This window comes from Leptopilina heterotoma, unplaced genomic scaffold (assembly GCF_015476425.1).
Source record: "Leptopilina heterotoma isolate Lh14 unplaced genomic scaffold, ASM1547642v1 Lhet_141, whole genome shotgun sequence".
Lineage (NCBI taxonomy): Eukaryota > Metazoa > Arthropoda > Insecta > Hymenoptera > Figitidae > Leptopilina > Leptopilina heterotoma.
In genome coordinates this window covers 424,557-449,725 of record NW_025110860.1, presented here as the reverse complement: position 1 = coordinate 449,725, position 25,169 = coordinate 424,557, and the positions used below count along the sequence as shown (strand labels likewise).

The 25,169-nt window shown below is 21.3% G+C and overlaps 1 protein-coding gene across 6 annotated transcripts in view; it reads left to right on the top strand.

Annotated features, from left to right (window-relative positions):
- LOC122498070 overlaps positions 1–25,169 on the top strand; it is a 202,994-nt gene that overhangs the window by 139,136 nt on the left and 38,689 nt on the right. Inside the window, exon 1 of one of the 6 annotated variants that reach the window (XM_043605621.1) lies at positions 3,642–3,743. The exons of the other annotated variants lie outside the window; for them this stretch is intronic. The gene's annotated coding sequence lies outside the window, so the exon portion shown is untranslated. Of the gene's footprint in view, positions 1–3,641; positions 3,744–25,169 lie in introns of those variants that run through there. 6 annotated transcript variants of the gene reach the window in all.

Genomic DNA, 25,169 nt, shown 5'->3' with positions numbered 1-25,169 from the left:
ATTTACATAAATAATTCATATTTAATTATTATTCAAGTCATTTACAGTTCATTTATTTTCTGATCATTAAAATTTAAATCGAATAAATAAATTTTTATTTATTTTTTTTATTAATTATTAAATTTAATTAATAAAAATAATAGTTATTAATGTATTTACATTTTTCTTTTGTTTTTTTTTTTACTTTGAATTTTTTTTCTTTTGTATAGATAAAAAAAATGATTATTAACGAGAGCAGACTTTAGAATTTTTTTATCCTGAATTTTCAATAAAGAAAAAAAAAGAAAGAATAATCTATTCTCATTTTATTTCTCGACTAAAATTGAAAGCTTTCTAACAATTGTGAGTGGGTGAAGCTTTTGTTCCTTTCTTCTCATCTTGATCTACTCCTTGCAAAAAAAAGTGTTCTACTTTTAAACGAAAGTATGAAAAAAGATGTTAAAGAGATATACGCAACTTTCTTGAAACAAAAAGGATACTTTATTATAAGATAGCATTTTTTTTAATTGGCAACTTTTTTATTTTTTTTTGATATGCATTAATGGTCTGAATAATAATAAAGTTTAATTAATTGACTGACAATGTATCAATTTTACTGAGACTTTATATGAATAATTTAATCATTATTTTTATTGTTTAATTGTTTACTGACTGATTTCTAAATTTGGAAATTTTTATTTTTAAAAAGAAATTTCTATTTTTTATTTTTCTTTTACAACGAGAGGGAAATATCTGACTACTGTCACGGTCAACAATTTTAATTGTTATCAAAAGTGAACCCGCAAATGAAATTTTCTCATTAAACAAAAGTCCGTGTAATTGAATTTGTCTTTTGAGAAATGCCTTCAAAATATGCAAAATTCATTTGTATATTAATTAATTCAAACAAGAAATTAGATTCAATTAAATTACTCAAATATTTCACGTATCCATTTCTTATTTTTCCTTATTTTTTCCCCCAGAGTATTCTAAATATGAGCAAAAAATTTTTATTAAATTTTTCTCTTTCTTTTTTAATATTAAAAAAAAATAATCTACTCACAATATTCCAATATTATTTAACAAAAAATAGTTTTTATTAAATAGTTTTTATTTTATAAAAATTTTTATTGTTTATTACTAAAAAAAAAAAATCTACTTAGAATAATGTAATATAATTAAATAAAAAATTATTTTGACAAAATTTTAATTAAAATTTTCTCACTAATTTGCGTGAATAATAATTAACAGTATTAAAAGAATTTTTTTATATTTTATCTTAAACAACATTTTGTTGAATAAATTATGCTCGTTTGAAGATTTTAACTTATCGCGAATGACAAGACATTAACCTTTAATAATCCTTTCGATACATTGTCCAAAAAACAAGAAAACAAATTAGGAAGATAAAATTAATTGTTACCAAAATTAAATTATTATTTATGTGGAAAAATAAATTTTTATAAGACAAATCTCAAAAAAATAATTTAATTTAATGAAATGAAAAACGAAATGGAATTATGAATTTAATAGTTTAATTTAATAATTTAATTTAATTATTAAATTTTTAATAAGTACTTTAATTACTAATTAACTTATAAATTTTTTAATAGAAAATTAAATTATAATTAAATATTTAATATTATAATATTTAAAAAATATAATTTGTTGATTTATTATTTATTTGTTATTTAATAATAAAAATATAATTAAAACTACTTCGTAATTAATAAGTTTATATAATAATAATAGTACCGGAAGTTTTTCTTTTTAAAAGTTTTTTTTTGTAAATATATCGCACGCTGTTAATTTAAATTAAATGACATAAATTTTTAAATAATACATCAAAATTTAATTAAAGTTTATAAAAACATTTTCTAAATGGAATTTAAACACAAAAATTATTAAATTACGTTTCCTGTTCATAATTACTGATTAATAATTTTTTTAATTATAAAATTTTTTCTACTTTTTTATTTACAAAAGTTTTTTTAAATTTCTTATTTATAAATTTCTTCTACTTTTTTATTTATAAACATTGTTTTAAATTTTTATTTGTATAAATTTCTTTTACTTTTTTTATTTACAAAAGTTTTTAAAATTTTTATTTACAAAAATGATCTATTATATTATATTAATAATAAATATAAAACCCTGATGCAATAAGTGACTCTATTCGGCTTCAACACATCTAATATCAATAGCACAGTCAATCTGTAAAAGGCCGAATAAAGTCAGTTATTGTACCCGAAGTTTTTCTTTTTTAAAAGTTTTTTTTTTTGTAAATATCTCGCACGCTGTTAATTTAATTTGAGGAACATAAATTTTTAAATAATACATAAAAATTTAATTAAAGTTTCTAAAAATTCTAATAAAATTTTTTAAAAAAATTTCTAATTACATTTAGACACAAACATTTTAAATTACGTTTCGTGTTCATAATTACTGATTGAATAATTGTTTATTCACTTACTGCAATAATCTAACAATACAAGCTATTAATTTAAAAATTAATTTAATTTATAGTTTATTAATTTCAGTATTATTAGTTAATTTTGAATTTCATCTAATTAATTAGCAGTTAATTATTAAATTAATTAATTTATTAAGTAATTTATTAATTGTAGGAGTTTAACTGTTTGTAAATTAATGTAAATTATTTATTTTTAATATAATCAATAATTAAATAGTTAATAATAAATAAGTAATAAATATATTATTATTTAATATTTAGTAATTATTAATAAATAATTAATATTTGAATTGTATTTGTTTAATTATTTGTAAATTTGTTTAAAATATTTATTTTTAATATAATAAATAAAAATACAAATTTTTTATTCAAAATGGTTTTAATCGGGTGATTAGTATTTGTTGTTTTTTTTCCCCTATTTTTCTCGACACTTAAGAAGAAGTTCTATTTATAAATTCTCCGTAAATCTGTAACATTTGCAAAAGCGACAATTTATCCTTAGTGAATTATAAGTTTCGGAATTATTAGCATTTCGTCGTGTCAATGTAAAGTGATCGTTGAACGAAATAACAGTTACTTACGCAATTCACTGCTAGCATGCGCTCGATGAACCGATAAGTCTGCACTTCGTGCGTGACAGTATTTGTAATAATTTTTCTGCGTGGGTGTACATTGATCGAAAATTATTTTTTCGTTTTTGATTTACTATTTTTAACACCCCATTAATAAATTTGTAAATTTATTATGTTTACTGTGATTATTAATTATTCTATTAATTATTATCATTTTTTCTACTATTAAATATTGTCATTTTATTATTATAAGATAAATAATCTTTGCCTTATTATTATGATTATTATTATTATTATTATTATATCAATAATTTTTTTTACTAGAATTAACTTTTAAAATTACAGAAATGTTTTTTTTATTATTATTATTATTCTAATTTTTTTTTCGGTTAATACTTAATTTTTTAATTAATATAACTGAATTTGTGAAATATTTTCAAATGACGTAAGCAATTTTGTTATCAATAATAATTGTTGATGAATATTATCAAACTTTTTATTTCTTCTTTAATAATGCTACGGGTAAACAAAGAATTGCGATAGAGAAAACATTTGTGTATTGCGAGAAAATTTTTATTTTTCATCAGTAGTTAAAGTAATTGAGGAAAAAAAAGAGGAATATATTAGTTTGTGCGTTAATTTTGATATTTATTTTGTTTTGTGAAGGAAATTAATATTTTGTTTTTAGTAGTGAAGCGAAATTGGAATATTAAGAAAAGGTATATAGTGGTAAATGCATTTTAGAGTAAAAATTTGTTTTTTTTTCATCCTTCACGCCAACCAGTTTGACATCCTACTCCGTCAGTAAATTTGCATTGATGATACGTTAATTGTGGAGTTCTAGTTTGAGGTGGTGGTGTGTTTCATCCCGATCGGCAATTATTGCTGAAAGGATCTCCATCAGCACAATAATAATGCGTTGCATCTGCTTCTAAAGTGCAGAAAATTATTCTAATATGATTATTAAACCCAAGTGAGAAGCAAAAATTGAAAATATGAACTTTTTATAGTAGAATTCGAAAAAAATGTATTTCAGATTATTTTTGTACATTTTAAAAAATATTTTTTAATAAAATTCAATTCTATTTATTATTATTGTTTTAAGAATAATAACCGTAAATAAAAATTTAATATTTCATGTTGAAGTAAAAAAAAAATAAAAAAAAAACAGTTGAGAATATGCGCGGCGCTACAGTGGAGGGGGCAATGAATTTCTATTGGTCCCCTACCACTTCTGACGTGCTGCGCGTGCACATCTCAAATTTCGGCCATACAACTCAGGGGCAAATTAACAAATTTCACTTTGATTTTTTATTTCGTTTTGACTTCAAGTGAATATTAATATAATTATTAATTATAAATATTCTAAACATTACTTATAATTAAATTAAATAATATAATTTATAAATAAATGAAAATAATATTTATAAACAAGTATTGAAGTCAAAATGAAATAAAAAATCGAAATGAAATTAGTTAATTAATTTCCCCTGAGTTGTATGGCCGAAATTTCAAATGTGCGCGCGCAGCACGTCAGAAGTGGTGGGGGACCAATGGGCGTTCAGTTCCCCCTCCACTTTAGCGCCGCGCATATTCTTAACTGTTTTTTTTAAATTTTTTTTTACTTTAAGATGAAGTATTGGAATTATAATTACGGTTATTATTCTTAAAACAATATATATATGGAATAAATGCTCGTGAAGGTGAAGGAGGTGAAACATAATATTCACAATATATCATCAGTGGGAAAGAAAAAGATATAAAGGTCAACATAATGAAAAGAAGTAACGGGAAAACCCTGAAGGCCTTTGCCATTATGATAAAGGAGGAGCTCGTCCTAAGATTCTTTGACATACCTAAAGTAATATTCGATTCGTTGATTTAAAGGTTTAAAAATTTGAAAAATTGATTTTTTTTTATAAATAAAAAGCAAATTAACCTTTTTATAATACGCAGGCAAAATAAATGGTTTTTTTTAAATAGAAATAATTTTCTTTTCCATATTATTAAATTCAGGATAAATTTTTCTACTGCAAAAAATATTCCCATTTTCTTATTTATATTTGTTTACTTATTTATTCTTTTCTGTATTATTATTATTTTTAAGTTTATACAATTCTTCACAATAATTTAATTACTTTCACTAATAATAACATTTTCATGGAAATTCAATTATTTAAAAAAATGTTTAATAAACTTCTAAGCAAGAATTCAATTATTTTCATAAATAATAAAACTTATCGGAGAATTTAAATTATTTTTAATACTACTTTAAATTAATTAATAGAAAAATTCAATTACTTTCACAAATAAAATTTTCTAGAAAAAGAATTCAATTATTTAAAATAAAGTTTTCACAATTTTTATTATATTAAAAAAAAATTAATTATTTAAAACAATGTATATAAAATTCTTATGAAGAATTCAATTATTTTTAAAAATAACAAAATTTTTCACATAAATTCAATTCTTTTTAAAACATTCTAATAAAATTTTTCGCAATTATTCAATTATTTTCATAAATAATAAAATTCTTGTCAGGAATTCAATTATTTGTGAAAATTTTAATAAAAATAGCAACTATTCAATTATTTTTATAAATAATAAATTTATCGCAGGATTTCAATTATTTTTAATATAATTTTACATGAATTGTTTTTAGAAATATAAAATTATTCTTACAAATTTAATTTCAATTCCTGGAAAAAATCAATTATTTAAAAAATTGTTTTTTAAATTCTGTGGAAGAATTCAATTACTTACAAAAATATTAGAATTTATCACAGGAATTCAATTATTTTTAAAATATTTTAATAAAATTCTTCCCAAGAATTCAATTATTTACATAAATAATTCTTCGAAACAATTCAATTATTAAAGATAATTAACAAAATTATTCCAAAAAAGTAAATTATTTTAAGGCATTGTAATAAAATTGTTTACAGAATTCAATTATTTTTATAAATAGCAATATTCATCATAACAATTCAATTATTTTTAAAAGTAATAAATTTTTTCTTGGAAATTCAATTATTTTAGAAAATTTAAATAAAATCGTTCACAAGAATTCAATTATTTTCATAAATAATAAAATGCTTTTTAAAAATTCAATTATTTTCAAAAATTACAAATTTTTTTTTTTAAATTCAATTCTTTTTAAACATTTTTATAAAATTTTTTGCAATAATTGAATTATTTTCATAAATAATAAAATTCTTCTCAGGAATTCAATTATTTGTGAAAATTTTAATAAAATTCTTAGCAAGTATTTAATTATTTTCGTAAGTTATAAAATGCATAGCATGATTTCAACTATTTTTAATACAATTTTTAAGGAATTGCTCAAGAAATGTAATTATTCTTAAAAATTTAATTTCAATTCTTTGATAAAATCAATTATTTAAAAAAATGTTTTAATAAAATTCTTCCTAAGAATTCAATTATTTACATAAATAATTCTTGGGAAGAATTCAATTATATCGATAAATAACAAAATTATTCCCGAAAAGTAAATTATTTTAAGGCATTTTAATAAAATTTTTTACAAAAAATTCAATTATTTTTATAAATAGCAATATTAATCACAACAATTCAATAAATTTTTAAAAGTAATAGTTTTTAGGAATTTAATTATTTTCAAAAAAAATTAATAAAATATCACACAGACGTTCAATTATTGTCAAAAAATTTTAATAGAATTTTTTGTAAAATTTAATTCTTTTTAAAAACTTTTCTGAATTCAATAATTTTTAATATATATACTATTTTCATAAAATTACTAAACAGAATTCAATTATTTAAAACATTTTTTTTTAAATCTTTATAAAAATTCAATTCTTTTTATGAATAATAAAAATTTCTCAGGAGTGAAATTATTTTAATTAGAATTTGCATAAAGTTAGTCGAAAGAAATCAATTATTTAAAAATTTTTAAGATTTGAAAGCTACTTTTTGCCACTTTTTTAAAATTAATTATCGAGTGCGAAGTCTGTTTATATTTCTGGTGGAGAAAAAAATGTGAAGACTGTAAAATATTATCTTTCTGCTGTTAAAATGCAACTGAACATTTAATACCTATGCACTGCGATGTGTTACATTAAATCACATTTATAACAATAAAATAACAGTTTTTAAGTTTGCAAATAAATTGATGTCAATTTTTTTTTTTCGTTTAACGACTTCCTTTATAGTTTACAATTAATAAAATTTATCACGCGATAATTGAAAGTATCGTGAATATCAATTAAATACTAGTATTAACCAATGGAAATAATACCACAAGATATGACCTTTCTTTACATAGTTATATCGTATTTTATATACAATAAATATAGTTATAATAAATTAAAAAACCTTTTTTTTTTGCACAGAAAAATGATACTCCCTGACTATTAAGTCATATCTCGAAAGTATTTATAAGTTTACATTTAGGAAAACATATTTTACAATATTTTCAAAAATTACAATTTAATGATAAAATTTTACCAATTTTTTCTTGAAAACAATTTTATTTTTTTAAAAACGTTTTTAAAATTTTTTTTGCAAAAAAAAAAAATTGATTTTCTAATTGCAATATTGAAAAGAAATTTCTTTTAGTTAAAGTGTAAGAGCTGTGTATAATTTTCCCATGATAATAAAATAGTTATGTAATTAATAAATAATTATTATTGGTAATTATTATTTTTTCCTTTAAATGTAGGAAGTTCATCAAGTTAATTAACTTACGGTTACGTCTCGGTGATCCTTCGATTGAAACTATTAGAAGGCATAATAATGCCACAGTGAATACACCCCAAGTTATTCTCATGATTGATAATAATCTGCATTCGTTTCGAAAAATTAAATTAAATCCATTTTTTAATAAATTGTCTAATAAGGAAAAAAATTTAATTTTAGGAGAAAAAATAGCAATTTATTAATATTTAAATTTGTTACTTTTAATCCTTTTAGTTTCGACTGACATATTAGATCCGCCATTTTGAATTTTTAAATTTTATCTCAGTTTCAAAAAATACAGAAAGTGACAAATTTTTACTGATTTAAAATCTGTTTAATATTTTATTTTTTCTACTAAATAAATTAGTATTTATTTTCTATATAAAATAAATTATTATTTTTTATATAAAATAAATTATTATTTTCTAATAAAAAAAGTATGGAAAAATTACAAAGTTTCACACTTATTTCGTTGGAGTTTGTTCGGATTTGTACTAAATCTTTCGAACTGTGGATTATAGTTTTTTATATCCTACTGGTCATTTTCAAAAATTTACATAAAGAATAAAAAATTAAAATTTTTAAATTTGATTTCCTGGTCTATTATTTTTTTTAAATTGAAAATTTAATTTTTTGATAATTGATAATATAATGGGAAAATGAGCTCTAATCAACATTTTAAAGCAGAAGAGATAAATTGAACATTGAAAATGACTTTAAATACATGTTTACATTATTAAAAAAATGGTTTTCATTTTTATAACGTTTTTTTTTCTTTAATTATTAATTATTAATAATTATTTAATTCTTCACTTCCTATTATTGATTAAAACCATTATCAACTTCTATTATTAAATATTATCAGAAATTCAGAATAATTTTAACGTTAATAACTAAAGTTGTATAACAATTTTAATTGATGTATTTATTACCATACAGCATCAGTTTTGAATTTTTATTATAAAATATTTTTTTTTCTTTAAAAGTTACATGTGGTAAATTTTATATTTGGTCTGGTAATTTAAAATGATGATTTGACTATATTGACCTAATAGTGTATTTACAATTTTTTTTTTTAAATTATAAATTCGGGGAAAAATTGTCAAGAAAAGAAATAGAACCGGATACAATAACGGACTCAATTCGGCCTTTTTTGATTTTTCGCCTCTCGGCCTTTTTTGTTGGAGCCGAACAAAAACTGTTTTTGCATCCGGGTTCCTCATAAATATTACTCTTATATTTGTTCACTTTTAATTAAAAAAGAAATTAAAAACTTTGCTTTGAATTCTTTTAAATTTTGCTTCTGTAGGAACTGTTACTTAATTAATTCATCAGCTCGTGTTCAACGATTTTTTTTTTTGCGAACATTAAAAAGTTATTTTACATTAAACGGTATTTTAAACAAAATTAGCATCTGCAGTATAACATCTTATAATAATAAGTATTATTCAATAGAGAATATATTAAAGCTATTGCATTATATATGTAGATTAGAGTTAAAGGAGAAACTGTATTACATCGATTCGAGAACCGGTTGAGAATTATTAAAATAAAAAAATTCCATAATTACCGTTCATAATTTATTATTATTTTTGTGTTTTTTTTTGTTTATTTATTTATTTATTTTTTTTTTTTTTTGAGTAAAGAGACATTGATTATTTAACTTTCTTATTAGATATTTATTGACAAGCAGACATTTGAACTTTTACATATTTATTTAAATTTTCATTTCATTTTTTTTTATTGAATTAATCCAACAGTCCTTCGACCAATTTTACTTTATTTATTATTTAACTAATAAAATTTTCATTTTGAATTTTGAAAATTAAATTTGGAACTGGTTTCATGCAGGAAGTAGAAAAATATTAAATTTAAAAATTAAAAATTATCTTATTTAAAATTAGCTTTACACGATTCATTATGCAAGTTAATTTAAAAATATTTTTCCAATTTTTCGTTTCTAGGGAAAGATTTACATTATTAATTACATTTTTTTCAATTGTTTTATTTTTTTGTCGAAAAAGTAGTCAATACAGTTTTTTTGTAATTATAATTTAGGATTATTATAAATTATTTTTTTTAATTATTATAAATTATGATAATAATAATATAAATATAATAATATTAATAATAATAATAATTATAATAATTATAATTATTGACATTAAAAAAAAATATATTTAAAAAAATGGAAATATTTGCTTCTTGAATGCCGAAGTTGCGGACATTTTGTCTATACTTCATTGTCTAAAGTTATATATCGAAAGGAAAATTTTAACTGAACATTTAAAAGAACACGTTTTTACTTTTATACAAATCGATTAATTGTATAATTCTCTTTTTTTTTACAAATAAAGTGCAAATTTTTTTTTTTTTTTTTTTTTGAAAAATAAAGAGAAAAAAATACGCAACATTTTTTGAAATATTCATTATATTATATGAAGAATATAAATTTTCTCGTGTTTTTCCTCTAGAATTATAGAAATGATTGATTGTAATTGAATTAAAATCCAAAAATTATGTGATGGTTAATTAGAATAACGAGAAAAGTAGGATTCACTTTATTTGAAATTCTAAAGATGATTATGGTCACTATAAAAGCTCAAATCAAAACTTGCGAATGTCACTATTTTCCAAGAATAAGACAAATAACAGTGAGTATATAGAGAAGATAATTAAAAAAATATTTTTTCCGATTTTTAAAAAAAGAAATATATAGTTTTTTGAATTAAATAACTTTTTAAAATAAATAAATTAATTTTTTCAATTGATATCAAAATTTTATTTTTATTAATATTTTTTCTATTAAAAAGAGAAATATGTATAAATTTTCTCCGCACGAAATAAAATTTTTTAAGGTAAAGAAATTTTTTTATTAATTTAATTAATATTTGTAGAATTTCAATCATGAAACTGATTTTGGGTTTTGGTATTGTTGCACTTATATTCGTTCTAAGTGGACCAAATTCAACAGAAGGAGCCCGAAATGGCCGTAAGTAATTTGTTTTTATAAAAATAAGAAACAAAAAGCGATTAGAACATTTTTTAAAAATTTTTACACTTTTTTCTGTCCGCTCAAAATTTTTTTTTTATTTGAAATTTAATAACGATGGTAAATAATAATATAATAATTAATAATAATAAAATAATTATAATGTTTTCGTCAAATTTCTTTTTGCATTTTTCGGTTTTCTTTGTGCATTTTGTACTAAAAAATATTGTCAAATCTTTAGTATTTCTGTCCTTTGGGGTAAAAAAGGATCATTTTAACCTCTAGGGTTAAAAGAAGCTATTTTTCTTCCTAAGGATAAAACGTCACTTTTACACCGTTGAGAAAGTACATTTTCTTTTGATTTTATTTTTTGAAATTGCTTTTAATTTTTTTTAACTTATAAGTATGAAATTTATAAATTATCATTAAATTGATAAATTAATAATTTAACAACTAATTTAGCAAAAAGTAGTAAATATATTTAAATACTCAACATAATGGATCTACAATGTAATAATATTATAAATATTGTTAAAATTATTATTCTAACAATATTCATTATAATACAATAATTATATAACTATTTTATAATAATTAAAAATAATTATTATATTATAATAATTACAATGAACAATTATTAGTTATATAAATAATTATTATTAAAAAATTACTTAATTACATTATTTAATTAAAAAAATAATTATTAGTTAATATTGAAAATAAAACAAAATTAATATAAATAGGTATAAATTATTATTATTAATTATTAATTATTAATTATATAAATAATTATTATTATATAATAATAATAATTTTTTATAATTTATCCTCTATTTAAAAACATTTTTCTATTGACGTTAGCAACGGGTGACAAAACTTATTGCGAGAATGCTGACATAAGTGGAAATTGCTTGTCCGGCTGGAAAACTCCACCACCAAATCCCGAATTTAAAGCTGACACGTATCATCAATGTTCCTTTTTCGAGGGAGACGGATGTCAAAGTGGATATCGCAAAGGTTAAAATTTCTTTCACTTTGTGAAGAAAAAAGCATTAAATATTAATAAAGAAAAAAAATTTTTATTAATTTTTTTTTGCAAATACAATTTATGCTAATTATATTACAAGATAGAAATTTTGAAATTTCTGTTTTATTAATTAATTAATTTTTAATTTATAGAAAAAAATTAATTAACTAATAATTCTTTTTTCTTATTGCTTTAAATATGTATATGTATATCGTTAAAATAAAAATTGATTCATAATGGAATAAAATTTATTTTTGTCAAATTAACTTATTTTAAAACTGACGTAAAATTACTTGAATAACATTTATTTTTGTTTTAAAACAAAATATTTAAATGTTAAATTAAAATTACCTCGAGAATTCAATTGAAAAAATATTCCTTTATTTTGTTTTATTTATTTATTTTTTTTTTGCTTTAGACGAAAAAAGTAATTTTTTTATTTTCTATTGTTTTATTATTATATTAATTTGTGATTTTTATTTATTTTTTTGGAAATTATACTATTTCAGTTTATTACAATAAGAAAAAATTTGTTTTCTTTGTGGATTTCTTTACTAAAAAGTGTTGTCGATTTTTTTAAAAGTATTTCTGTCCCTTGGGTTTGAAGAGGATTGTTTTGATATCTTGGGTTAAAAGAAGGCATTTTACTCCCTAGGGACGACAAGTCACTTTTACACAACTTTTGAAAAAGTACATTTTCTTTTGGTTGCAATTTTTAATATTGAATTTTAATAATTTTTAATTTAATAATCAAGAAATTTATAAATTAAAAAAAAATGATAAATTTATAAATTAATAACTTTAGAAATTGAGAAAAAAATCAAGATTAAAATATAGTTGTTTTTCTCCCAAGAAAAATTAGATTTTACTGTTAAAATGAATTTAAAATTTTTATATTTGCTTCTTCCTTATTTTTTCTTCGTAAATTAATATTTTTTATGTAGAGAATTTTTTCTTTAATTAATTATTTTTTTTAATAATTATAAATTATTTTTTTTAATAATTATTAATTATTTTTTAATAATTATTAATTATTTTTTTAATAATTATTAATTACTTTTTTAATAATTATTAATTACTTTTTAAAAAAATTATTAATTATTTTTGGAAAATTGAAGAAATTACTTAAAAGAAAAAAATCTGCAACTGTGAAGAATCGAACCCAGGTCCTTGCTGCTCTTACGAGTCCAGCAGTGAAACCACTTAGCCACCTCACTTTAATTATTAGTTACTGTTTTTTTTACATTCTTATTTATTTTCATTCGATTTTACTGTAGGAAAAATAATTTTAGCTTTAGCAACAATTTACAAGCTTAGACGCAATTATAATTTTTTTTTCGTTTCAACGATTTTCATGTATACAGAGGAGAAAAAGTGCGTGCACGATACACGTGATTTAACGTGGTCTACTCACGTGTATAATGATTTAACTTAACAATAAATAAATATATGTATATACATATATATATATATATATATATATATATATATATATATATATATATATATATATATATATATATATATATATATATATTATATACATATGCACAGGTGAATAGTAGAAAGGCAAAGGCCTTGATATTTCATATGTAATAAGCTTTGTATTATCTCTCGGGTTTGGCGCAAACCTGGTTTCAGTGTTCAATTGCAAATCCATCGAACAGCAATATAATGATAGCGACGGTCGTTCATGCAAGGTCGAATAATTAGTGTTGAGAAATTTCCGATCACTCACTACAAACAAACAAATAAACAAAAAAAAAAAAAGACACATATATACAAAATATAATATGAGCACATTCCACTTGGGTCATTTTGGTAAAATAAGTGCGGTAGCATTCAATTACAATTGCAGACTTGTTTTGTCATTAAAAAAAATTTTTTTCTCTTCATTTTCAAGGAAACTTTATTTTCTTAATTGAGAATTGAATTTTTGGAAAAATATTTTTTTCTTTAGTTTAAAAAATAAATTTTTATGGATGAAAATATTTTTATTTATTTATTTACAAAGGTAAAAGGGTTTATATAATATTAAATTTTCCTTACGCACAATATGTGGAAATTTTTTAGTAAAAATATTTTTAAAAAATAATTTTTTTTATCAAAATATATTTTATTAAATTCTAAAGTATTTTTTTTCAAAATATTTTATATTTTGTTAAATTTTATAACAAATAGTTTATTTTTTCATTGCCCATAAATAAAATGAAAAACAAAATAAAAAAATAAACAAAAAATATAATTGTTTCGAATACTTTTTTCAATAATATATTTTCATTAAATATTTTTTATTAAAAATAAATATTTGTATTCAAAAATATATCTTTAAAAACATTTTCATATAAAAATATTTAGAAAAAAAAATTTTATATATAAAATGTAATAAAAATGTATTTTAACAAATAAATAAATAATATATTTCTCGTGTGGAGGAAGTACTTTCAAGTTTAAATTGATTCTTTTCGAATATCTCTTCTATTTATGACTAAGCTTTGGTTTTTTAGAAACATTTTTTACGCAAATATTTTCAAAATTATGATTTTTAACAAAAATATTGTACGAATTATATTTAATAAAAATATTTATTAAAAAATTTATTTTTCAATAAAATATATTCAATGAAAAAATATAATTTTGATTAAAGGCCTTTTATAGCCATTATTACTTAAAAACAGTTTGTGCAAAGCATTAAAAAGTATTTTAAAAAAAATATTTAAAAAAATATATTTTTGAGGAAAAAGTAAAAAAAACTGTATAAATAGAAATAAAATTGCCGGTGGAAAATTTTACACGAATTTTTTATTGTTTTAAGTAAAAGAGTTATTGAAAATTTATTATTATACTAATACATTTAATGATTTTATGATAAAAGAAAACTAAGTTATAATTAATAAATTCTCCACTTTGAGGCATGTACTCTATAAAGAAACCTGCGTCGTTGGTGGTCTTGTAAATATAACCGGTATTTGAGATTACATTTACTTTGAATTTATTGTAAATAACCTTTTATATAAAATGTATTTAAATAATAAATGCTTTTTAAAATAAAAAATTTTCTTTTAAATTCTCAAATATTATTTTCTTTTTTTTCAATTAAAGTATAGCCCCCCCCCCCTCTTTTTCTATAAGACAGGTCATTTTGACCGAATGAGACAAAATTTGGTACTCTTTAAATTAGAATTAGTTAAAAATAACTAATTATTAGTAAAATCGTGGCTTCAGAAATTAGTAAAAATAAAGAATTATTAGTAAATAAATATATATAAAAATAGTTAAATTTGACTAATTGAATTTGTTTCTTTCATGAAAAGTTTGACGTCAGTTTCCGTGCTACAAGCTTTGCTATAAGTTTTAGTGCTACAAGCTTGGCAAGATTTCATAGAAAGCTTGTCATAAACTTTTGTGCGCCACAAACTTGTCCATATTTTATAGAAAGCTTGTTTTACAGCTACAAGTTTGGTGGCAAGCTTTCCATGAAATCTTGCTGTAAGCTTTTGTGGGCTACAAGTTTGTCAAGTTTTAGAGCTACAAGCTTGGCAAAATTTCATAGAAAGCTTGTCGTAAGCTTTTGTCATGCAAGCTTGGCAACATTTCATAGAAATAAAGTTTATGAAATTTAATTAATTAATTAATTAATTAATTTTCATAAACTTTTGTGCGCTACATGCTTGGCAATATTTCATAGAAAGCTTGTCCTAAGTTTTAGAGAAACAAGCTTGGTGGTAAGCTTTCCATGAAATTTTGCCATAAGCTTTTGTGGGCTACAAGCTTGGAAAGTTTTAGAGCTACAAGCTTGGCAAAATTTCATAGAAAGCTTGTGGTAAGCTTTTGTCCTGCAAGCTTGGTAAAATATTATAGCAAGCTTATCATAAGTTTTAGAGCTACAAGCTTGGAAATATTTCATAGAAAGCTTGTAGTAAGTTTTAGAGCTACAAGCTTGGTGGAAAGCTTGCCATGAAATATTGCCATAAGCTTTTGTGGGCTACAAGCTTGGAAAGTTTTAGAGCTACAAGCTTGGCAAAATTTCATAGAAAGCTTGTCGTAAGCTTTTGTCCTGCAAGCTTGGTAAAATATTATAGCAAGCTTATCATAAGTTTTAGAGCTACAAGCTTGGAAATATTTCATAGAAAGCTTGTAGTAAGTTTTAGAGCTACAAGCTTGGTGGAAAGCTTGCCATGAAATATTGCTATAAGCTTTTATAGGCTACAAGCTTGACAAAATTTCATAGAAAGCTTGTCGTAAGCTTTTGTCCTGCAAGCCTGGCAAGATTGCATAGTAAGTTTGCCGTAAGCTTTTGTGCTTTCTTGGTTATAATATTTTTTAATATTATTGCAAACGAAGTTTGCCTCAATATTGCTTCAAAATGTACTTGCAATATTGGCAATATTTCCATAAAATGTTGACACAATATTAACCACAAATTTTTTGCTACTTTGCGGGCATTGAATGTACATATGGAAAGAAACAAAGGGAATATCTTTTTACTTTTACTCTCGAGCGAGCTCTCGAGTGATATTGGACTTTTTTTCCCCTTTTTGATGAATTAAGTCGTTCGGCAATTTTTTTTCATAATGAGACATTAATGTGTAATTTAATTTAAAAGTTGCTGCAGTTTTGCAGATATAGAGAGACTCGTATAATAAAATATACCTACCTTTCGCTTAACCTTTTGTCGCAGGATTGTTACTTTCACGCACGATTGCTGATCCTCGACCTCGCGGCGACAAACGCTTCTATTTATAAAGATCGGTATAGAGTAGTAGCCACAACTTTGCTAAAGTATCTTTGTATATATCTATATATACTTAGTTTAATTTTAATACAAATTGTCTGTCTGTCTGTCTTTTTTTTTTTTTTTTGATAATAGGAATTTCAACTCATTGTAATAAAAATTTATCAAATCCCCCTTCATTTTTTTTTCTCCCAATACAATGATAATAAATATTGGATCCGAAGTGATAAAATTTCAACGAATTGTCATAAAAATATGAAAAGTAACGAGATGGTCGTTAAATATAAATATATATAATTAGAAAACAATGTTTCTAGTTAAATTTATAGTTGGAGAAAAAAAATTGGTTTGTACTCTCCTTTTTTCTTTGGTAGTAAACTCAATTTTTTTAAATTCGCTAGTAAGTCAAGAAAAAAAAATTAGTCTCACTGTATAGGTAATTAACAATTTCTTTTGTAAAAATTATTGTTTAAATGTATTTTTAATTCTACAAATATTTTTCTTAGGTTTACTGTAAAATAATTCTGTAATTTTATCTATAAGGTATATACTTAATTTGTGGATTTTGTTTCTATTATGAAAATAATTTTAGTGTTTCAGTTTATTTTCACTATAGGCAAATTTTATTTCTTTTTTCGATTTTTTATGAATTTTGTAATAACAAAAATGTGTTATCAATTTTTTTTCTCAAGTATTTCTGTACCGTGGGCTTAAGGGGGGATTGTATTATAATCTCGGGATTAAAGAAGACTTTTTACTCCCTAGGGACGAAAAATTACTATTATATTTTTGGAAAGAGTACATTTTCGTTTGATTTTATTTTTTAAAATAGAATTTTAAAATTCAATCAAGAAATTTTTAAATTAGTAAATTCATAAATTAAAAATTTAGGAGAAGTGTAAAAAGAAGTCATTTTACTACCTAGGGACGAAAAGATATTAATAAATTAAAAAATTAAAAATTAAAGACAAATGTAAAAAGAAGCCACTTTACTCCCTGGAGACGAAAAGTTACTATTACACCTTTGGAAAAGTACATTTATTTTTATTTTATGTTTTAAATTTGAATTTTAATATGCAATCCAAAAATTTTTTAAATAATTTTATATATATTCTTATATTAATAAATTTATGAATTAAGAATTTAAGACAAGTTTAAAAAGAAGGTATTTTACTCCCAAGGGACGAAAAGTTGCTATTACACCTTTGGAAACATAATTAATAAACCGTAAAATCCCGTAATTTTCAATTTTCAACTAAAATCGATATTTTCGATATCTGTGGTGGCCATATTGATTCCGCCATTTTGAATTTTAAAAACCTGACTTCAATTCGACACTAGAGACACAAAAATAAAAAAAAAAAATAATTAAAATTCCCTCAGTAACGTCTCGAATTTTTTATTATTCCAAAGACGAAATATTTTTTCCATCCGCATACTGTAACGAAATAAATTCCTTTTTGTCTATTACAGAAAAATATTAATGATATATTAACTGTAACAATTATAACTTACAATTAGTTTGAAAATGAACAAACATATTTTTCACGTTATCTCGTACATAATCTAATGTGTCATATTTATACATATGAATAATTTAATATCTACTTTATTGATATTACAGGTATAATATAAAAATTGATGCAAATAACAAAAAAAAAAAACCGATTTAACATTTTAATTTCCTTTTCTTTATCCTTGAATTTTTCCTTCAACATATATACGAGAATTGAGAAGTAAATTCTATTAAAATTTTTGCCCTGTCAATGACTTCTTGGTCGAAAGAGTGATTTGAAATTGAAAGCAAAGAATTTACAGTTCTTATGAAATTAGCATAACGAGTGCTCGACACGATCTTATACCATATACTCTTGACCAATAAGTGCTCTGGAATGTTGTAATTTGCCTAATAATCTCTTTTTTCGAATATATTCAGTAATTAATTTAACGTTCGATTTCTATTGTCACTCGATTCACAAATTAATGAAAAAGTGAATTAAAAAATTTTAATTTTCGAATAAATTAATTGTAAATTTATTAATTTTAAATTTAAATTCAATTTTAAAAAATACAATTAATAGAAAATGGATATTCTTTCCAAAGGTGCAATAATATCTTTTCGTCCCTAGGGAGTAAAATGACTTCTTTTTACACTTGTCTTAAATTATCTTAAATTATTAATTATGAATTAAAAGTTTTTTTAAAAATAAAACCAAACAAAAATGTTTCTATTTCCAAAGGTGTAAAAGTAACTTTTTGTACCTAGGGACTAAAATGCCTTCTTTTTAAACTTGTCTTAAATTATCTTAAATTATTAACTAAAAATTAAAAAAAAAATGATTAAATACAATCAAACAAAAATGTTTCTTTTTCCAAAGGTGTAAAAATAACTTTTCGTCCCCAGGGAGTAAAATGGCTTCTTTTAAAACTTGTCTTAAATTATTAATTATAAATTTAAAAGAAAAAATTTTAAATATAACCAAACGAAAATATTTCTCTTTCTAATGATGTAAAAGTAACTTTTCTTCCCTAGGGAGTAAAACGGTTTTTTTAAAACTTGTTTTAAATTATTAATTTATAAATAAAAAATATTTTCGTTGTAGATTTCAATAAACCTAATTAATTGTTTATAGTTACAATAGTCAGAGAGAGAATTTAGTTTTACATATTATAATATATAAAAATATAAATACTGTAATTTAAGTAATTTTTAAAAAACAATTTTTATTTTCTTATTTCGAAATTTGTGTCATTTAATATTTATTTTTGAAACAAAATATACAAAATGCGTTAAACACAACCGCAGAAATATTTCATAATCGATAATATTTAATTTTAATTGAATTATTTCCTTCTCTTGTATGAAAAAGTGAAAAATCATACGTGAGAGATAAGAACTTTTGTATTTTTCCTCTTGATACCACCTGCAGTTTAAATTTTTTCAACAGATGCATATCCGGGTCATAAACTTTTATATAATATTTAAATTTGATTTCTTTTTTTCCTAATTGTGTCAATAAAATTGTTTATTCACAAAAAAGGTGGAAAATTAGCATAACAATTTTTTATACATACAAATTATTTACAAATTTTTTTTATAATTTATACAAAACAAAAAATACAAAAAATGGGGAATTTTTGATAATGTAAATTGGATCTTATGAAGAAAAAGAAATAAATTTTGGAAAAAACGTAATTTTTTAAGATTTTCATAAGAGTTTATTATCTTATAATTCTTTGTTGAAGTGAAAAATAAATATTAAATTTTGTTAAAGTATTTTACAATTTGGGGAGAAAAATGCGACGAAGCGAAATTTTGATATAAAAAATACTAAAATTTAAAATAAATTATATAAAATTTGAAATAGATATTTTAAATTTTAATTATTAATATTCTTGATATTTGATATAACTATATTAAATTAGACAAAAATTTGTTTAAAATTTATTTTTTATATCAAAATTTCACTTTCTCGCATTTTCTCCACAAATTGTTAAATTCTTTTACAAAATTCAATATTTATTTCCTCTCCTTTCTATGGATTAAATTTTTTCTTAAGTTCCTTATTTATTAAAAAAATTTTTAGTTAATTTAATTCATTGAAATAATAAATTTTCAATCGAAACAAATAAATTACTCCACTTTAGATATTTAATAAAATTATTTCCTCTTAAAATTATTGTAAAAATGGAGATAAGGACTACTCAGTAAACTTTGCAAATTGCAGAAATTTAATTATTTTCAAAAGTAAGAAAATTCTTCAATTCAATTATTTTCAAAAATTTTAATAAAATTCTTGGTAAAACTCCAGTTATTTTCAAAAATTTTCCACAATTCAATGTTTTTTAATATTTTCTATTTTAATAAAGTTTTCTAAAAGAATTCAATTATTGACGAAAATTTTTTTTTAATTTTACACAAAAATATAATTATTTTCAAAAATAATAAAAATTTCACAGGAATTCAATAATTTACAAATTTTTTTTTAATTTCTTGGCAATAATTCAATTATTTTTATAAATAAAACTCGTCGCAGAATTTCAATTATTTTTAATACAATATTTTAATTGAATTCCTCCAAAAATGTAATTATTCTTAAAAATTTTATTAAAATTCATCGAAAGAATTCAATTAATTAGAAATTTGTTAATAAAATTCTTTATGAAAATTCAATTTTAAGAAACATTCAACTATTTAATAAATTATTTATTTTTGTATTTAAATAATTGAATTCTCGTAAAATTTTCTAATAAAAATTGATTTAAAAATGAATTTCAATTAAAACTTTAGATAATAAATACTAATTGAATATTAAAAGCATTATTGAATGAATTTTTAAAAATAGTTTTAATTTTGACAAAGTTTCAAATTAAAATCTTTGAAAATTTGAATTTTTCATACTTTTAACTAACAATTCTGTAAAATTAATTTTTTTTGGAAATTATTTTAAGTTTTTATTTTTTAATACCTATATATTTAATTGAAATTTCGCAAAAATAAATTGTGAACATTATGGATTTGAAAATTCTCTTAAAGAACTTTTTCAAAATAATTTATTTAATTGAAGAATTATACTTAAAAACACTAAAAGAATTAAATTTTGGAAAAGTTACAAATTTTTGCAGAAATTCAATTATTTTCAACAGCGACAAACTTCTTAGCAGAAATTCAATTATGTTCAATAATTTTTTTAATTTCTTTTCAAAATTTCAATTATTTTCAAAGTAATAAAATTCTTCTCCGAAATTCAATTATTTTCAAAAATTTTTTTAAAATTCTATGCCAAACATTTAATTATTTTCATAAATAATAAAAATTTAACAGGAATTTAAATATTTGACAATTGTTTTTTATAAATTTCCTTGCAATATTTCAATTATTTTCATAAATAATAAAACTCATCGCGGAATTTCAATAATTTTTAATGCAATTTTAATCGAATTCCTCAAAAAATGTAATTATTTTTTTCAGTTTTATTCAAATTCGTCTAAAGAATTCAATTATTTAAAAATTTGTTTGATAAAATTCTTTATACGAATTCAATTTTTAAAAAACATTTAACTGTTCAATAAATTATTTATTTTTGTATTTAAATAATTGAATTCTTGTAGAATTTTCTAATAATATTAATTATTATTAAAATTTTTTATTTTCTAATATATATATATTTAATTGAAGAATTTAGCGAATTGTCGAAATTTCGTAAAATTGAATCGTAAACAAATGAATTTGAAAATTTTCAAAGAACTTTTTAAAAAATTATTAAAAATAATTGTTTAAAGAAGAATTATAGTTAAAAATTTTAGAAAATAATAATTAATATCTTCATGTTTTACAATAATATTCTTAGAAGTTATTGAAATTCAAAAAGGGACGAATTTTGAATGTTTCGAAGAATTTTAATTCCTACGGAAAAAATATAATAATGATTAAATATTTATTTTAAATAATACTATTCATGTATTCGAATAATTTTACAATATTAAAGAAATTCGTTAATAAATGTAACAGATCATTTTTTTTTTTTTTATAAACTTGGTCAGAATACATTTTTTATTTGTTTTTTTTACACTATTCATATTATAATTGAAGCTCAAATATCAAGAAAATAATTAATTTTCAAGCTTCATGAAAAAGATTTACGTAGGAAATTTTCACAAAAATTAATTTTTCTTAAAAAAAAGTTCGGTAACTTTTTTTTTAAGAAAAATAAATTTGAATTATAGTAAAAATGTTTACTAATTTAAATTAGTGACGGACTTTTTGTTTTTGAATAAGTAAATTATATTTATAAATAGTAATTTCTAATAAAATTTACTAATTCAAAAGCAAAAAGTTAGCAACTAATTCAAATTAGTAAATTTTTCTTAAAATTAAAAATATTTTCATTTTTTGAGAAAAAAAAATATTGTTTTCAGTAAATTAGCTTCTTTAGATTATTTAGGTTTCGTTTAGGTTATAGTTTTGGTAAATTAAGGGTAAAAAATTGCCAAAAATTACTACCCCTTTTTGCAATTTGTAATTATTCAATAAATTTCGTATATTTTTGAGGGGCAAAAAGAATTCACTGTTTAAGATTGATAGCTTTTTTTTAAAATTGAAATTAAGTTCATTGACTGGAAGTACATCTTCGCCATATGTTAGAGAGAGAGTCGATCCAATAGACTATTTACGCAAAAATCGTTTGATAAAAAGCAAAACTCGTCGACCTTCGATATAGTCTATACCTTCTCGGTTGTACGGCGACTGGCTCTTTAAAGTTTTCCTTTAAGTGTGTGTGCACGGTTGCCAACTTTCACGTATCATAATACACAGTGAAAGAATGTGGTTTCCCTTTCAAATTACAAAATGCTGTGAACTGAGCGCACTTCCTTCGGCAATTGAAAGGGGGGGGGGGAGGGGAGGTTTAAAAAAAAAATTATTATAGTGAACGGAAGCTTTTGTTTTCTTATAATCGAAAAAAGCATTCCTCCCCCCCCCCTCACCTCTCTTATTATTTTTTTCAAAAATTATCCTACCATTACAAGGAGAGTTACTTTTTGCTTCTTTGGCTTCCTGATAGAAATCGAAATCTATCTAAAAATGATATTTTTTTTTAATTCTATAGCTATTCCTGCGTTGAATTGATTTTATCCCAAGCTGATAGATGACCTTGGCCTAAATTTATTCACAGTCGAAATTGCATAATAGGCTCCTAAAAATAGCATAAAAATAATTTTTTTTTTACTCCAATTTCCCTTTATTAATTCCATTTTGAAAAATCTATATAGTAAAGATGAAAAATATTTCTATTATTGTAAATAATTGTTCATATTCTTGTATCCTGTTCAATTTGAATTGCAAATTATTTCCGTCATTTTTGAAAAGTATTTTTTTTTATATTGAATAATAATTTTTTTATTAAATAATTACTGTTTTGAGAAAAACTGAATATTGGAGATGGAACTTTGATTGATCGTTAGAGGAAACAAGGGGAAATTTTGCTTTTTTTTTGCTTATTTATTTTTTATTATAATAATAGAAGAGAAAGTTTGATAAAATAGATACCTACCTTATCAGTTTACGATTCTCGAATTATTATCGATATGTATCGAAATATTGTAGCTCGTGATTGGTTGTTTCGGGAAGGGAAAATGTTTTTTTATAACAAGAGAGGAAGTTGGAAGATTTTTTTTTTTTTTATTCTTTTCTATACTTTAGAAAGTCATTATTTGTTTGGAAAAAAAATTGTACATTCTTTTATAGAAAAGAAACAAGTAATAAGATACGAATGTAAAAGTATAAAAAATGTTTTTTATTTCTTTCTTTTCTTATATTATTTTTGCTTTTTATTTTATTTTTTTTAATTTATCTAATTTTTCTTTTTCATCGCCTTTCTTCTTTCTAAAAAGATTTTTAACTTTAATTTTATTTTCTATTTTTCAAAAATTTTTGACTTTCTTTTGGACACGGAGAGAGAATATTTATATTAAATTTTGTAGCAGGATTTTACAAATTGGGGAAAAAGTGTGACAAAGCGAAATTTTGATATAAAAAATACTAAAATTTAAAAAAAAATCTTATGTGAAATTTAGTAAAGTCATATTAGAATTTAATTCATATTTTTGATATTTGTTATAATATTATACTAAATTTCACATAAGTTTTTTAAAATTTTAGTATTTTCCCTAAGTATTTCTGTCCCTTGGGTTTAAAAATGGTTGTTTTACTACCTCGGGTTAAAAGAAGACCATTTTTCCCCTAGGGACTGCAAGTTATTTTTACACCTTTGCAAAAGTATATTTTCCTTTGGTTTTATTTTGGGACCGTTCAAAAAATACGTAACGCTATTTTTCGGATATTTAGACCCCCCCCCCTCCCCCATATAACGCAATGTTGTATACATTAGCGCCATTTTTTCTGCTGACCGTAACAAATAGCTTGACCCCCCCTCCCCCAAAAAGCGTTACGTATTTTTTGAACGGCCCCTTTTTAAAATTAAATTTTTATTTAATATCAAGAAATTTATAAATTATAAATTTATATTTTATAAATTTGTGAATAATAATACAAGTTAATAATATAATAATAATACAAGTTTGAAAAAAGTAATTTTACTCCCTAGGGACGAAAAGTCAGTATTACAATATTATTGTTCAGTTTAATAAATAAAATATTATTGTAATATTATTTGGAATAGTATTGTAACATTGTTAGAATATTATTGTAATATTAATCTGATATTACTTGTAATAATTTATATTGTAATATTCTAATAGTGACTTTTCGTGCCTAGGGAGTAAAATGACTTTTTTTTAACTAGTTTAAAATTTTTGAATTTATAAATTTATTAAAATATATAAATTTATTAATTTGAAAATTTATTAATTTGTGTATTGAAATTCAATTTTAAAAAATAAAATCAAAATTAAATCTACTTTTTCAAAGGTGTGATAGTAACTTTTCATCTCTAGAGAAAATGTACTTTTCTACTCTTTAAATTTAAATTAGTAAAAATGTTTACTAAATAATTTAAATTAGTGACTGACCTTATGCTTTTTAATTAGTAGATTTTACTAATAAATTAGTAGAAATTACTATTTATTAGTAAAATTTACTCATTCTAAAAGTACAAAAAACTCCAATTGGAGTTGATAACAGTTTAACAGTTTTTTATCAGCTAAGGATTTTTTTT